This window comes from Monodon monoceros, unplaced genomic scaffold, assembly GCF_005190385.1.
Source record: "Monodon monoceros isolate NGI ecotype Baffin Bay Population unplaced genomic scaffold, NGI_Narwhal_1 Super_Scaffold_18, whole genome shotgun sequence".
NCBI lineage: Eukaryota > Metazoa > Chordata > Mammalia > Artiodactyla > Monodontidae > Monodon > Monodon monoceros.
In genome coordinates this window covers 32,857,923-32,868,475 of record NW_021703774.1, presented here as the reverse complement: position 1 = coordinate 32,868,475, position 10,553 = coordinate 32,857,923, and the positions used below count along the sequence as shown (strand labels likewise).

At 51.5% G+C, this 10,553-nt stretch overlaps 1 protein-coding gene across 1 annotated transcript in view; it reads left to right on the top strand.

The window, feature by feature from the left end:
* The first annotated feature begins 8,656 nt into the window (after window positions 1-8,656).
* Window positions 8,657-10,553, top strand: part of LEMD1 (LEM domain containing 1) — a 58,859-nt gene continuing 56,962 nt past the window's right edge. The window contains exon 1 of the mRNA XM_029226897.1: window positions 8,657-8,816. The gene's annotated coding sequence lies outside the window, so the exon portion shown is untranslated. The remainder of the gene's footprint in view (window positions 8,817-10,553) is intronic.

Here is a 10,553-nt window from a genome sequence, read left to right as displayed (position 1 = left end):
AGACCCAGGGCTGGCACCCACGTCCTGCCTAAATGCAAAGCCACACTCTTTCCAGAAGGGTAGGCAGGAAAGGGAAGGTAAAGGCAGGAGCTCCTGGTCTAGGCCTCAATTTTCTCTGTGAAATAGAAAACAAAGTCAGCCACTGCAATGAGGAGGCAGTGAAGTCTCAGGAGTGGTGTAGGTTTGTAGAAGCTTCTTTAGCTGGAGAGAGGGTGCATACCCATCCTTATAGATTGTGTTGCTAAGAGGTTGGTCAGGAACTGGTTGTCTCTGTGATATGCTTCTCGGAGGGATGGTCACTGTCCAACACATGCAAAAGGAACAGATTTTGTTTTTCATTCATCACTGAATACCTAGACCCTAGTACAGTGCCTGACATACAGCAGTACATTCATTTATCTAATAAATATGGAGCACCTACTCTGCACTGGCTCTGCTGTACGTGCTGGGGATTTAGCAGTGACAAAGGCAGATTAGACCCCTGCCCTTGTGACATTTGCAGTCCAACAGGAGAATCAGAGAGTAAACACAGACACCAGCAAATAAAATAATCTCAGATGGGAATAAAGTTCTGAATTTAAAAAGGCAGAGTAAAGGGAGAGAGAGTGTCTGTCGCAGTGGGGATTTTTCTCAGGAGGTGACATTTGTGATGTGACTGGAATGAGAGAAAAAGCTCTTCGTGCCAAGATGGGGGAAAGGTGTTCCAGGCAAAAGGAGCGGCAAGTGCGAAGCCCTGAGGCAGGACGAAGCTCAGAATGTTTGAGGGAGGCAGAAGGAGGCTTGTGCGGTAGGGAGAAGGCAGTGTGGTGGAGAGTTGTAGGAAAGAGAGAAGAGGGGTCAGATCATATAAAACCTCATAAGCCAAGTTAAGAAGCTTGGATTTTATTATAATTCCGGTAAGAAGTCTTTGGAAGGTTTTAAGAAATGGGAGGGATGTGATCTGACTTATGCTTTAAAATAATCACTCTGGTGTTGAGATGGAAAGTAGACCAAGGTGGGAAGGAGAAGTGGAAGCAGGCAGGAGGGGGAGACAGGGAGAGAGGGTTGGGTTTGGGCAATGGGTCTTGCTGATGGATTAGATATACAGTGTGAGGAAAAGAGAGGAATCAAGGATGTTCTTTAGGTGTCTGGACAGAGCTCATGGCACTGTTAAGTGATATGGGAAAAACGGAGGAGGAACAGTTTGGAAGCAAGAGGTATAGAAATCGAGAATTCCACTGTGGACCTGTTTGAAGTATCTGGTAAATATCTGTTATGGGTTGACTTTTGTTTTCCCCCCCAAAATATATCGAAATCCTAATCCCCAATACCCATGATCTTATTTGCAAATAGGGTCTTTGCAGATATAAGTTAAGATGAAGTCATTAGGGTGGCCCTACTCCAATATAACTAGTGTCCTTACATGAAGGGAAAATTTGGGGACAAACACACTCAGAGGAAAGCACCACGTGAAGACAGAGATTCAGAGGGAACATGGCCATGTGAAGATGGAAGCAGAGATCTGGAGTGATGCTGTTACAAGCCAAGGAACATTTGGGGCTACCAGAAACCAGAAGTGGCAAGGAAGGGTCCTCCCCTAGAGGATTCCAAGGGAGCATGGCCCTGCTGACACCTTGATTTTGGACTTCTAGACTTCAGAACAGTGAGAAAATTAATTTCTCTCATTTTAAGCCACCCAGTTTGTGGTACTTTCTTATAGCAGCCCTAGGAAAATAATACAGCAACTAAGTGGAAAGGTCAAGTGGGGATTTGGATATGCAGACCTGGAGCTCAGCGTTTTTAAAGCCATAGGACTAGATGAATTGTCCTTGAGTGTGAATTAGAGAGAGCTGAGAGAAGGGAAGCTTTGGAGAGATGAGGGAGTGGCCAGTGGGGTGGAGGGGTGCGGAGGTGTTTCAAGGGAAGAGAGTGTTTCAAGGAGGAGAGTGTGGTCAATTGTGTCAAAGACTGATGATATGTCAAGTCCGACTGGCTTTGTTTGGCCTTTGGATCTGGTAGAAGAGAAGTTGAAAAAAAAAAAAAATAATAAAAGAGGGAGGCTACTGCTGACCTTGACAAGAGAGATGTCAGCAGGTGGTGGAAACAAAAGCCAAGCTGGAAAGACCTGAGGAGAGGACGTAAGTAAAGAAGTCCAGAGTAATTATAGAGAACTGTTTTGAATTTTGCTATGAAATAACAAAGAAATGGGGCCCTACTTGAAAAAAGGTGTAGGGGTCAAGGGAAGGTTTTTGTTTTTTTTTAAGGCAGGCAATGTTAAGGTGTATTTTTATGTTGGTGGGTATGATCTAAGGGAAGACAAATGGTTTAGAAGAGAGACGGGAGAATTGCTAGGAGCAAAGTCATGGCAAGAGTGGATGGAGTCCAGTGCAAGCATGGGGGAACTGGCCTTAGATAAGAACAGAGCCTCTTCATCTCATAACTGCAGGGACGGCAGAGAACAGGAGTAGAGATCGTGCGGGCGGGTTGGCAGATTTGGTGGTGGGAAGATGAAGTACTTCTCATTTGTCTGCATTTCTTTGTATTTATTACATCAGTGAAGTATGGGGCAGAGTCGTATGGAGGGATAGCGTTGGAGGTTTGAAGAGAGAGAGGAGAAAGAGGAGGTATGAAACAGTCCTTTGAGAGGAAGGGAAGATGAACACACCTTGGAAATGTAGAAGGTTGCTGGGTAGAGTTGAGCGCTCTTTTGAGATTTAAATTCCTAAGTTTCGAGTGAGGCCAGTCAATAGGCATGGTTGTGCGATTTTCTTCAGTAATGTTCAATTGCTTAGGTACAGGTGAAGGGTAGGTGGCTAGCAGGATTTAACTAGGATGGAGTTTTACCAGATAAATACAAGGGAGTTTCCAAATGGAGAGAGGCAAGGAAGATGAGGGTGTTTTTAAGAGACAGATCATAGTAATGAACCATGGAGATTAAGCTCGATAAGGAAGAAGTGGTCACATGTAGAGCATGGAATACAATAACTTATTTGGTGGATAAGGTCCCTATGAGATCAAAGAATATTTGGAAGGAGGGTCCCACAGAAAGTTAATTGGAAGGGTAGGAGGCATCAGTGACTGAGATGCCTGAAATGAGATTATTGGAGGTGCAGGTATTGGTGAGAGCAACATTTAGGGTATGATCATGTAAATCAGTGGAGAAGATAGCGAAAACGTAGCAAGGGATGGGGCCTAACCCCTTTCATATCAAAGATGCTGGAGTTTTTGCAGGAGGAAGAAGTAGTTTGGAAGCACCTCCATAGATCCTGAGATATGTGGGGTGCAAGAGAAAAAAACACCCTTCACTGTTTTCTTTTCCCTTCATCCTTGCCTGTAGGTTAGGGCTGTCGAGGAGGCAGTATCTTCAGGGGACAGCCAGATGTCAGTAGAGCGAGACAGTGAAGGGAATGCTCAGGCAACGGTTTCAGGATAGGGGGGCATTGACTGGTGGCAGACTGAGTGCCAGAGGATACAGGGGAAAGGTTTGGGAGGGTGGAGAGAGGTGGGAGACAGGATTAAATTAGAAGCTATGCAGCGTGGTTTGGGGATTCTGGTGTATGGGATTATGGATGATATGGGAAGCTAGGACTTGTGATATGAGGCGTGATGGGGCATGTTCTGACATTGTCATTGAGGAAATATGGGCGGTCAGTCAAAGCTACATACAGTCCAGAGTATTTAGCTGGCAAGTATAAGAAGAAAAAGATGAATGAAATGAACTCTTGTATCCTTGAGATGTCCAGTGCTGTGCCAGGCACATGGCATATTCATTGATTAAAACTGCATACATTTGATGCTCTGGTGACTGTAACAGGAGCAAATCAGAATCCAGAGCACTGCACACAGTAGGTGCTCTGAATCCTGTGGGTGATGCTCATCTCTAAGTATCTTTGATTGCTTAATATGGAAATGGTTTGCACTTTGTCCCTTCTGATGAAAGTCATTCCTGTATTTAGACTGACCAGGGGCTGGAGTGTAGTTGCGTTCTGCCTTAATTAGCAAGGTGTGGACAGGAGACAGAGGTGGGGATAGGATGGTGACCTGTTCCAAGTTGGAGATTCAGGACATCCCTGTCCCCTAGCCCCTGCCCCAGACTAAAACCCAGCACCATCACTGCAGGTCCTTCTCTGGAAACTCAGCGCAGAAGAGGGAGTAGCCACATCCTTCCGTTAGAGTGAAGGTGGCCATACCAGCCCTGGGCTTTTGGCATTCCTTCCTTCTCCCTCTAGGTGCTTTTCCTCCAGAATAAATGATTTCTATTTTTTTACTCCTATTTTTCTAGCCTCTCTGATCTCATTTGCCTCCTCTTTGTTTCATTGAGTCTGGGGCCACTATCTCTGTCTTTTCTTCCCCAGAATATCCCACAAAATGCTTCCCTCCTGTCCCAACCCCTCCCCCAATACCACTAGGTATGAGTCCAAAGCTTTTTCTAAGAGGCCTCTAAAGTTCCCACTGATGTTATGCCCCAGTGTCTGAGGTGACCTGGCCTGGTCTCTGTGTGGCGGAGAGAGTGTCTCTTTGTGTTGGTTGATGAATGGCTGCCCTGTCCTGTCCGGGACCTCAATACCTGGAAGGTAACAGGAGAAAGCCCACTCCCCTCCTTAGGCTCTGCACCTGCTGCTCTCAGCTTTCCTCGGGGGCCACAGGGTGGCCGGGCAGGTAGCTCGCTTGCTTGCTAAGCCTTAGATGAGCAACGCTAGGAAGCAGGTCCAGGAGTCCTTCCTGCCCTATCCTCTCTGGACGGAATGGGGCCTGCTGAGAGGCTGCTCAGACTCCATGGCCTTTCCCCCTCATCACCCCTACTCCATCCCCATCCATCTCATGTTTCTTGCAGGGATTTGGTCTCCCAGTAGAACAATGAGCCTGCTGGGATGCTGCTTCCCTCTGTGACTGAGAGTTTGAACTACAGAATTTCTGGGCTGGAAAATACCTCACCCAGTTAGACATCTTCCCCTTTGCCTATAGACAGAACAGTGTACAAACCTTCAGGCCAGAGTCACTGTTTGAAAGTGACTCTGTGGTTTTCCTTGATAACACATGCCGGTGTTTCACACTGTAAAACTCAATTCAGTTCAACAAATGTGTATGGAGTGCCTATTTTATTGTTGTTGTTATGTTGCCTCACATATTATCTCATTAAGATATTTCATTAATCATTTTGGACAGGTAATACACACACAGGGTGTGATATCAGAACTACTGGAGGGTAAACCATGAAATGTGAGTATCTCTACTTATTCCTGTGCCCCCATCCACTCAGATCCACTTCCCAGAAGTGACTACTGTTACCAATGTCTTGTGTATTTTTCTATAGATATTCCACATATATCTAATTTCACTTAATCTTTGCAACAGCCTTCTCGGGTGGGTACTGCGAATCCTCTTTGAAAGATGAGGGCACTGTGGCTCGGAAAGGCTAAGTAAAGTGCACAGGGTGTGTTAGTAACGGTGGCAATTCCACTCAAGGTATGTGTGAGTCCAAAGCCCACACAGTTTCTGTCCTAACATGTTCCCAGTCTGCCGTTTCACCCTTCCCTTCCCTTCGCTTCCCTTCCACAGCCATTCTCTCAGCAGGGTTGGCTCGAGAGCCTGGGTGTGCAGGGCCCTGTCCTAGGTGCTGAAGGCTCTTGTAGAGGCAGGGGATCACTTTAGCCCCTCCCCTCACCAGGCTCATGGAGGAGCTTGAGGAGGCCGACAAATAACCTGAAGCCTAGTCGAAATTTCACAAACGCTGCTTGGCCACGGAATTTCTATATGGCACTTAAGCAGGCCATTCTCCCTTTCTGACTCTCAGTTTCCCTATCTGTCTGACGGGGATAAGCTTAACCGTCCAATAAACTTAACTCAAAGGGCTGTTGTGAGAATCTAGAGGTAATAAATGCAGAAGTTCTTAGAAAGCATACAATCCCAGCCTATGGGAAGGAGTTTAGGGGGTTCCTATGGCCAGCGTGGAGTTGGGTTGACCAAACAGTTCATTCGGGTTTTCCATAAGATAGTGTGGAAAAAGCCAAATGAACTTCTTAGCCAACCCGATACAAGCGGCTGGGATGTGATAAATGGGAGCAGAGGTGTCACCATCTATGCTCTTTATTCCAGGCTGTCTTTAGCAGGCGCAGAGTTCGTCCAGTTGCAGCAGGCAGTGACTGGAGGTAAAATGGGGGTAGGGTGTGGGGTTGGCCTAGAATGAGAAACAACACACAAGTGAGCCTTTTCCAGAACATTAGCCTGTAGGGTCTGAGTCTTCAGACCCACCTCCCTCTCTGCACGGTGGACGTTTACCTGCCTTCTACAGGGCCTGTTACCGGCAGATCAAGGGCTTTTCTACAAGTTCTTTCTGCCCAGCATTCTTCCGGTGCCCCTCCCAGCCCATCTTAACCTCTTTTTCATCCTTCAGACCTCCACGTAGATCTCATTTCCTCAGAGAAGCCTTTCTGGACTCCCCAGAGTAGATTAAGAGCCCTTGCTATTCACCATCCCCACCCTACCCCCAGTGTCTCCTGATTAACTCACATCACACCAGTCAGTACCCATCTTGTCCACCAGCCTGTCAGCTCCAGGGAAGTGGGCACCAAGCCCATCAGTTCGCCTGTGTATCCCCAATGCCCAGCACAGAGCCTAGCACTTACGACATGCTAAAGTATTGGTTGAATAAATGTCTGAAGTTAGTCACTCCTACCTTTGGGTTCAAAACTTGCCTCTGTCTTGTTATAGCCCCTCTCACACAGTTGTGGTTCTATTTTTTTACATGACTGTCTCATCTGAATCTTTTCCCTTTATATTCCTGGTGTCTAGCCCACATTGTGGCACAGGGGCGGTCCTGAACATTGCTTGCTTGCTGAAGGAATGAATGAATGAATTCTTGGCAGGGAGCTGCTTTGAACCAGAGGGCATTTCCTTTGCAGTCAGTTAATGAGCTGTCTTCCCAGGTTGGCCAACAGAAGGTCCAGGAAACGGGGAGCAGGATTAGGCAGGAGCTGATGGGGCTGGAGAGAGGAGAAAGCAAACAGCCTGAGTGCCAGCTCCTCCGTGTTATTGTTGAGGTGTGGAGGGCAGGAGATGGCCCCAAGGGAGAGGACTTAGTCATCGAAGGGATCCTCTCCAAGCGCTCTCAAAGTCCTCTCTCGTTGAGGTGGGCTTGGCTCAGGTGACTGACCGCAGCTGCCCTCGCCTTTCTCCTTGGGGAGGAGATGAAACGAGCGAAGGGGTAGGGTACTCGGAGATCGCCACCCTCTGGGCTTCTTTTTCCCAGTCTCCCCGTCCCCAAGACACCAGCCAGAACTGGGATGAGAGAGGGGTCGGGCCGAGCCGGGCGGCGGGGTAGGGGCGGCGCGGCCAGCCGGCTGGTGTCCTCTGGCGTCTGGAGCCGAGGCCTGGGGCTCTCGGCGCCCGCGAAGCGAGGCGAGCCGGAGCTGTGCGGTGAATGCAAAGAGCCGGGCGAGCTCCCAGCCCCGCGCCGCCGACGGCGTCCTCAGCCACAGCCCAATGAGAAGAGAGCAAATAATTTATTCTCTAATCCCGGTTCGGGTGCCGGGCGCTGGCGAGTGGCGGGGGCTGGGGAGGGGGGAGTCTCCTCTTCTTCTCTTCCCCTCCTGCCGGCCGCCCCCTCCCCACCCCTGCCGGCTCCCTGCGCGCACACACACATTTCCTGACAATTAGCGAGCACACCTTGGCCGCGCGGCCTCTGGCGGCGCCGCAGCTTTTGTCTCCCGCCCGCCGGGCTGCGAGGCGCGGGCGCCTGGGCGCGAAGTTGCGGACGCGCTGCTCCGGAACGCCGGCCGCCTGCTGCCGTCGGGGGGCGCGGAGGGCGGGGTGTGGGGGGGTCGAGCACGCCGACCCCGGGGCTGGGGGGCTGCCAAAGAGAGGAGAAGAGAAAGAAAAAAGTAAGGCAGCGCTGCCCCTCTTCCTTTGTTATAACCCTGAGTGTGTGCGGGCGTGAGCGCGCGCGGGAGTGTCTGTGCGCGAGTGTGTGCATCTGTGTGTGCGTGCCTGTGTGCGCGCGCGTGTGCAAATGCATGCCTGCGTGTGCGGGTCGGGACCGGCCGGGGGTGGCGGGACCCGAGGGCGCCAGGCTGCTTTGCCCGAAGGGGAGTTGAATCGCGTCCCGGGTCTTTCTCGCTCTGCCCGGAACTCGGGCGAGCTAGCAGGTAGCCGTCCCGCTCTCGCCAGCTTCTCAAAGGACTGAGCTCGGAGTTTGTTGTTAGACAGGCACTGTGCGGGGGGGCGCGCTGGCCTGGGCCGGGCCCGAGGATGTTGGGGGAGTGGAACCTCCCGCAAAGGATCTGCCCCGACCGCAGGGGGCGCACCAGGGAGTCTCCGGGCACCGAGCGCGGCGCCGACGCCGCTACGTTGCCCCCTGGCCCCGGGGTGGGAGCTCGCGATGGCTACTGCGAGCCCGGGGAAGGGGCGAGGCTGCGAAGGTGGCTCGTGGGGCTATGGAGGGAATGGGAGGCGGCGAGACGAAGTCTGTCTAAATGCCAATTCCCTGAAGTTCAGCGCATCGGTTGTCATTTCGTACCTTAATGCATATTTATGCTGCGCCGAAATAGGCTTCATAATTAACTCCCGGAGCATCCGCAGAGGTTAAAGGGACCCCGAAGATTTGTGCATTGATTGGGTACCACGGCGGTGTGTGTATGTGTGTGTGTGCGCGCGCGCGTGTGTGTGCGTGCGCCCCGTGCGAACCCATTGAGAAGAATAATTATTTTTCTCCACTGGAAGCTACAGCAGAGAATCAGACAAGGAGTGAAGAGAGAGAGAAAGAGATTGGAGAGGGAGAGAGAGAGAGAAAGAGACAAAGGAAGTGAGTGCGAGAGAGGAGACGGCTTAGCATCCGAACTGTGAGTACTGAGCGAAAACAAATAGGCCGGGAGTGCTGCAAACCCCTGGGCCGGGTTGAGGGCCGAGCGGCTGACGACCCTCCTTTTCGCCGGGGGTGGTTTGGCTGGGCGAGGAGGTGTCCTTGAGCCTTGGGCGGACCCCAGGACGCGGGTTCAGGCACTCACCTGAAAGCCAGCTCCGACAAGCCTCAGCCTGCGTCAACCTGCCGCCCCAGGTCCGCCGAAGGGAAGCCCCCCACTCCGACCCCATTGTCTTTGTTCGCTTTAAAGATTTTTGCTGCTGGTGGGATTCAGGGGGGGAGTGTAAGAGGGAGCTAGAGCCCTGGTTCAGGAGGGAGCCGAGTCTCCCTCTCCCGGCTGGGAGAAACCCGCTTTGGGTGACTCCCCGCTTTCCTTTACCCCGTGGTACGGGGTGGGACGGAGAAGGGGCTATAAATGAGGCGGGGATCAGGACTTTGTGACACCTGTGCATTTGTTTGGCACTAAGACGGGAAAAGCAGAGGTGTCCGGTACCCCTGGGGCAGAAGTCCTCAGGAACCAGCTTGGGAGGCTGGAGAAGCCATTTCCTTGGGCAAAACCATCAACTCTTAGCCCTAGGTCCTTCTCCCACCTCCTTCCTCAACCTAGGGCCCTGGCATCCTTAGAGGGGCTGGAGCTGGAGGCGAACCAGGGAGCAGGAACGCTGGCCTGGGTGGGGGTGGGGGAGGCAGCTATGGAGAGGATGGCTGCTCCCTTTCCTGAGAAAGGGTCCGTGACAGGGTGCCCCTAGGGAACCTGGCTGGCCACCAGCCCCTGCCTCTACCAAACTGGTCAGGAGAGGGCGCCTGGGGGCTGGAGGGAGAGCCCTCCCTTCCTGACCGACATTCCACAGCCTTCTTTTGGAAGCACTAGTATCCTGCTCTTCTCCTCTCAACCCTCATTGACAAATTCTTCTTCAGGTTTGAATTTACTTTTTGCTGGTGGTTTTTCAATGTACCTTCATCTGCCAGTGAACAACCTAGCCCAACTTAAGTAACCCTTAAGCTGACTTCGGAGAGAAATTTGTCTGTTCTGAGGCCGAGATGGGAGCCCCAGGATCAGAAAGCTCTGAATTGATTGTCCTCTAAGAAGCCCCCTTGCGGAGCAGTTTTGGTGGCCTGCAAAGCCTGCTTACATCCTCCAGGAGGACACAGCTGGGGCTTGGGGCTGGGAACCGCTTCTGTCTCTGTCACTCAGTTCCAACTCCCGATCGCCCCAAGGGGCCTGATACAGTCAGGAGAAAGAGGAAGATCTACCTCACACACACACACACACACACACACACACACACACACACACACGCAGAATACCCAGCTGAGGCCACTCTCCTAAAGGCATGAAGAGGAAGGACTGACCATCAAATAGGGGGGAGGGTCAAGTTCAGTTTAACCCCCAAAAGGCATTGTGAAGGTTCTGGTTGGTGGGGAAGACCAGAGGCAGGGCGGTAGGACTGCTCTGAATGCAATCATATACATCCATATCTAGGCCTGTCTTGCCACAGGACTGCCTGCTTGGTGGCCGTGCCTTAGTGAGTGCTGTCTCCCAGTGCCCAGCACAGTGCCTGTCCCATTGTATGTGCTCAGTGCATGTTTGCTAAATGAGGGGCTGCCCAAAGACCTTCTCCCCACCCTTTATCTCTGCTTGCCTCCTCCTTTGAGAGGTAGTCCACTGGGGCTTGGAAAAGCCCAGCTGTGTAATTCTTTAGACTGGACCACAGCT